Below are 6237 nucleotides of genomic sequence, written 5' to 3' on the forward strand. Positions count from 1 at the left end.
TCATCAGGATCCTGAGAGCCATAGCCTTACCAAGATTACCAACATTATAGATCTAGTTAAAAGTTGAAGTCTCAGTGTAAGTGCTTGTTTAACCGGTGGTGAATTAGTGCCATCAGTGACTCCATTTATCTACATCCAGAGCAATACTGGAGCACTGCTATTTGAGAGCAGGTTCAGGTCTTCCAGAGGTTCACAGGAGTAGCTTTCTTCTTTTGGGTGATCTTTTTCTTCAGACAGTTCAAATAGAGTTTGCTTCACCTAGAAAGATGAATTGAGCTATCTATCTCTGACACTTTTACTGCAAGGGGTATGGCAAGGCCCACTGAAAAGGGAATCTTCTGTTTTGGATTTAAGTGTTCTGCAAGAGTCCCTTCGTTCTGAGTTTTAATGATGTCCCCCTGAGGGGCTGGGGATTTAGCTCAGCGGCAAAAGCGCCTTCTTGGCAAGCGCAAGGTCGTGAGTTCGGTTCCCGGTACTGGAGAAAAACCAAAAAAAAAAAAAAAAAAAAAAAAAAGATGGTCCCCCTGGACCATGAGCTGGTTGGAATTTGTTCCCAAACAGTTGGATAGCTTGTACTTGGTCTAGATTAAGATATTATGAGTCTCAGGGTCTCTTGGTCTATTACCGTATAGGAAGATAGAAAATAGAAAAGACCTCCCATATAACATCTCAAATGGTCTTATATTTAACCCAGGTTTGTGTTCCAACTCTCCTGAAAGTTATTAATAATGAGGGGAGCCAAATCTTGGAAATCCTTCAGTAAAGTTTTGCCAGAGTTTGCATTAGGGTCTCAGTGGCTCTAACTACTTTCCTGAAGGACTGAGGTCTCCATGTAAAATGGAGATGTTACTTTATTCCTGAACATTTTTCCACCCCCTGAGTTATTTGAGAGGTAAAAGGAGGCTCCTTGTCACTCAAGGGTAGTCCAAACCAGAGAATGATTTCTTTGGGGAGCACCTTGACTACCACTATAGCATTTTTGAACAAGCAGGGAAGGCCTCAATCCAGCCTGTAAAGGTATCAATTAGGACTAGTGTTTGTTTGAATCCCTCACACGATGACAAGTCGGTAAAGTCTAATTGCCGGTTATCTTCAGGGTATGTTCCCTCTCCTCTATATAAGTTCTAACAAGGGAGGTGGTTTGGGCTTACTGGGGTTATTGTAAGCACAGAGTGGGCAAGCTTTGCAGACCTGTCAGGTGGTTACTGCTAGTCCCAGTCCTGTGAAAATTCTACTGATTATTTCCAATAGAGCCTCTTTTCCCATATGGAATTGTGAAGGGTTTTTATAACCTTCTACTGTGTTTCTTGAGAAGGACCACTTTGTTTTCTAAATACTAGCAGAGTCTGCTTTTAATCCATCCACTCTTGTCCTAAGGAAGATATAGATTGGTTTTAATGGTTCTTTAGGAACTGGGAATAAAGCTAGGGTCCTGAGGGGCTGTGAGCCTGCTTGTCTTGCTTCTCTATCAACCTTTCAACTTCCCAAACAGACTTTAGGCGTGTATTCCTGTTTTCCTTAGAATGACACCAACTTGCTTGGAAAAATAGACTGCCTCCAGAAATTTCCTGCTTATATTGTATAGATGATTGCTTATTAGTTAGTAAGCCCCTTTCATTCTAGTTTGTGACATGGGCATGTAGCACCAGAAAGGCATATTTAGCATCTGTATAGATATTTAGTTTTTTGCTTTTTCCTAATATCAATATCTGAGTGTAATTGTTGATATAGTGTGTCAATTTGAGAGTTTGGAAGTTTAACTAAGCAACTCAGCAGTGGGCCAGAGTCCTCACTTTGTAAACATCCTCCTCCTGTGCAAGAGGAGGGCATGGAGATGGTGTGAGGGCTATACCTGCCCTTGGGGAGGTAGCCTGCATAAAATATAAGGAAGGAAAAGATACTTGCTCCCACCTGACTTTGCTCTTGTTGCTTTTGCTGTCTTCTACTGTTTTGAACTGTTGCCCTGTGCCCTGCCACCCTGCCTTGGAGCCAGCTGATTATGGACTGAAACCACAAACTGTGAGCTAAATAAACCTCTCCTTCCTTAATTTTGAGCATCAGCAACAAGAGAAAAGTAACTATGATACTGCGTAAGAACTGTGAGCTCTGCTTTTTGGCAGAGGTTCCTGGGGGAAGAGGCTTGGCCTTCAATAACCTGTTGCAAACTTATTACTGCACAACCTGCCTTTTAATGTTCTTCTTGCACAAAGCTACTTCCGTCAGTGAACCACATCTTCTAAAAGTCATGTCAGGGCAGTTCACTGATGTTCTGCCTGCTTGCATAGGTCTGGGAGATCACTTATTCACAACAGTAGTTGACATCTGAGTCTGTAGGCATCAAAGAGGGAGAGTTAGTAATACAAGGTTTCACAGTATTGTCAAGAATGTTTAAGAGCATGGCCTGATACTTGGAAATCTATTCCAATGTCAACCACAAATAATATTTCACCTCAAGAATAGCCCTTCTCTTGATGGGGAGTCAGGAATTTTACTTTAGTTTTAAAGAGATTCTTCTCTTAGCATAGCTATAGCTGCTACTACCCTCAGAAAATGTCACCATCCAGTGTCTACTATGACTCTTTTGAAAAGTAAGCCACTGAACAGAATTATTGTTCTAGCATTTGGGCACAGATCCAGGACTTTTGACAGCCTGATATAAACAGTTTACCATTAGTTCAAATTTAGGTACCCAGATATAGCAGAAGTTGTACAGTCCCCAGAGAGGTATTGTTCCCTGGATATAGGAATGTATCTCAAGTATCTTTCTGAAGGGATATCTGGGCCTTTTCCTTTGAGACATTTTATTTCTTCTTAGCTAGAAAATTGAGAGCTTGCATAGTATTATGATTTGAGAACTCCCGAATTATGCTTCAGATTAGAATATCATTTACATACTGTAGTATGTTTCCCTGTTTAAGCTCTAAGTTCCTTAAGTCTTTCTCTAGTATCCAGCAAAAAAGGTGAGGGCCAGTATGAAAGCTCTGTGAGAGAACTGTCCAAGAATACTGCTATTTTTCCCTTGAAATGGGGTTTTCCCACTCAGAGGCAAATAGGAACTGGCAAGCTGGATGGGATGGAGGGGAATTGGAAAGGAAGTATATTTGATGTCTTAGACTGAGAACTAATTCCTATGCCCTGGAACCTGGCAGAGGATTCTATATTGATCTACCACCAGGGAATGGATTGGAAACAGCCTTGTTAATGAGGCAAAGGTTTTGTTTTATCCTATGTTCTTTACTAAGAGGAAAATGTGAATATTCCAAGGTCGCTGAGGGTTGTTTGAGGAACCTGTTTATGAGAGGCTGGAGGTCTTTATGGGTCTCTTTGGATACTGCTTGGTTAGGAAATAAATGGAGCTCTTTTAGTTTTATAAGCACAAGCATTGCTGATTATGCCCTACCAGGTATTCTATTATACCATGCAGCTATCTATTGGCTCATTAGGTTAGGGAGGCCTAACATAGTCCCAACATGTACAGTTTAGTTTGGCCTTTACTGAAATTTGAGAATTGCCACCAACCTTGCTAGGAAATCCCTTCTTAGTAAGGGAGTACACTGTGGGATAATTAAAAACTTATAGTTAAATATTTGACCTTCAATGTGACATGTCAAAGGAAGAGTAAAGAACTTCCAACTAGGTATACACTAAATCCTAGCCATGGTTATAGATCTTTAGGAGGGTTTTCCAGAGAAGGAAGTGAAATCAAAATGATCTGCCCCTGCATTTACTAGTAATTAGATTGGCTCTCCCATGAAGGTCGCCGGGTTCCTAAGGGAGTTGATGATGTCTGTGAACAGGTCCACCGCAGTTTGCCTCAGGCCCCTTTAGTCTTAACACAGCAGATGAGGGTTTCAGCTCGCTTGCCCCTCTCTGCAAACAGAGACATTCAATCTTCTAGTGCCATGAATCAGGAACATCATCTGTGTGACACTCACAACGGGCTGGTGGTGGATTGGTACCCCCTACACGTGTTCAGAATCCAGTCTTTGTGCACTTGAAACAGGAACTCTTTCCTTGTTTGTCCTGGTGTTTTTCCTTACATAAACTGCGTGTGTTTTCAGCATTGTCAATTTTGAAAAGTATAATTCTGGACTCTCTTTTACCTTCATCTGGATCAGCAATTAGGCCATGTCAGCAGTTGATATCTGGGAACCCATCTGAAGTTTTTGTAATATGTGCCAAATATCTGGGGCTGACTGACAAATGAAATGATATCCCTTTACCACCTGCTCCTCCCTGGAAGACGGATCTAGGTTTGTGTATTTATGAAAGACATATGCTAATGGGCTATGGATTTTCTTCTTTCCTTGTGTGACCCCTCATTTTATCACAGTTAATGTATTCTTAATGCACCTTTTCATTCCCATGATAAGAGCAGCTATCATTTCAGACATCATTTTTAGTCCATTGCTAGTATTATAATCCCATTGATTCTCTTGGAGGGACAACGACCTCTTCAGGGTGACTTCCTTCCCTTTTTAAAGTATAGCATTCATCTGCATAGCCACTTAGCCTCTTTGATTCTTTGTTTTGCATCTAGGGTACAGCAAGTGGCCTGGATGAATTGGCTATCTCACCATGATAGGTCAGAATCAAGGATCAAAGTTTGAAACTCATCTGCAAAAACTACTAGGATCTTCTGAAAGTCAGTTTAGCCATTCTCTGTACCGTTAGATGTCTGCAACTGAAAAGGGACCTCAACTTGAGTAAGTCCCTTCTGCTCCTGGGACCTCTGTAGCACGGGATGAGTTGTGAATTAGAGAAGAAAGAAGCACATCTGTGGGGTTTAAAGCTGTCTAAGGAGCACAGTGAGAGCTGAGAAATAATGAGTTCCTCAGAGGAGCTACATTCTGGTGGAGTTACTGAGTCACTTGCAGGAAGAGAGACTGATTATTGAGCTAAGGAGGTCAAGAAGACCTTCCAGTGTGGTTGTCTTCACTAAACAGACTCATAGTATCCTGAGGATGCAAGGACAGAATCATCAATCATCTCTGTCTTCCTCAGGGACCACTCTAAATACTGTAGCTTCTGGGTTTTTCTAAAGATAAAAGGTCATAAAGCCTGAACACAGGGATTTCATTTCACCTATGTTTTATGTAGAAACAATTTAACTGAAAAGTAGTATTGTAAATTAAACTGCTATCTGTATGTGGAGGACCACCACCACAGCTTGCTTGAAAGAACATTTGGCCCTACTTCTGTGTATTTATATGTACAGAGCTGGCTAGGACATTTCTTTACTCCCTCAGTCGGCTTTAAGCAATGCAATGGGTCTAGCTCAGGTGCTGATGTGCAGTCTTTAAAGCAATGCCACAGGTCAGTGATGCCCCTCCTACAGCTCCCAACTATTATGTGTGAGCTAGACCAACAGTTGTGGTGTTGGCTGAGACTGATGGTGGAGAAAGAATCTCTTTTGTCTCAGGGCATGAAGGGTAGATAAAAAAGCCAAAGCACTTAGTGTGTGATATGCAGACTACTCTCTCTGTATATCTCTTTGCATATTGCAGAGGTGCTATCAGGTCTCCTACCCAGCCCAGGCCACAGCACTCATGTAATTCCTGCCATTCTCACAGTCGCTCATCCCCAGCCACTCCCTTCTTTATGAATTAATAAAACTAAGGTTCAGCCCTGGGTTGAGGCCTTTTTTCCAGTTAGCCATTGTTCTACCTGGACTTAGAACTCCTTCAGCTCCCCACAACTGCAGACATGTATTTATATCTTTATTCTCACCAGAGGTTACACTAGAAATGATAGATTGGAATTACTTATTGGAATTCCAATAACTTTTCCCTGGGATTCAAATATGGACTCCTTCAGACCTCGACAAGGCCCAGGAAAAGGGTTTCCTATGCCTGTACCCATCTGTTTTCATTCCCTAGTTCATACTGGGTCCAAATTGTATTGCAATAATAGATTAGTCATTTATTTTTCAAGTTGACAGGGTCAAATGATTCCCACTGATCAAGAATACGGTGAGGTTGGTAGGATCTGTGGGATACCCCATTGCTCATGTGGGGACCTATAGACAGAGAAAAGAGAACGAGGTCTTGGGTCCTTCAAATGATGTCCCATGCATAAGGAAGAGACTTGTTAAGTTCACAAAGCATTGTTGTAAGGCTTAAGTACTTACTATGCAGACACCTTTGCTCAAAGCTGGAGTGGCACCAGTGCCTTCCCAGAAGAGTAGATACACCTGGGGATTCTCTTAGCCTTTGGATTCTCTATTCTATAGCCCAC

Source organism: Chinchilla lanigera, unplaced genomic scaffold (assembly GCF_000276665.1).
Source record: "Chinchilla lanigera isolate Chin_1 unplaced genomic scaffold, ChiLan1.0 scaffold00046, whole genome shotgun sequence".
Classification (NCBI taxonomy): Eukaryota; Metazoa; Chordata; class Mammalia; order Rodentia; family Chinchillidae; genus Chinchilla; species Chinchilla lanigera.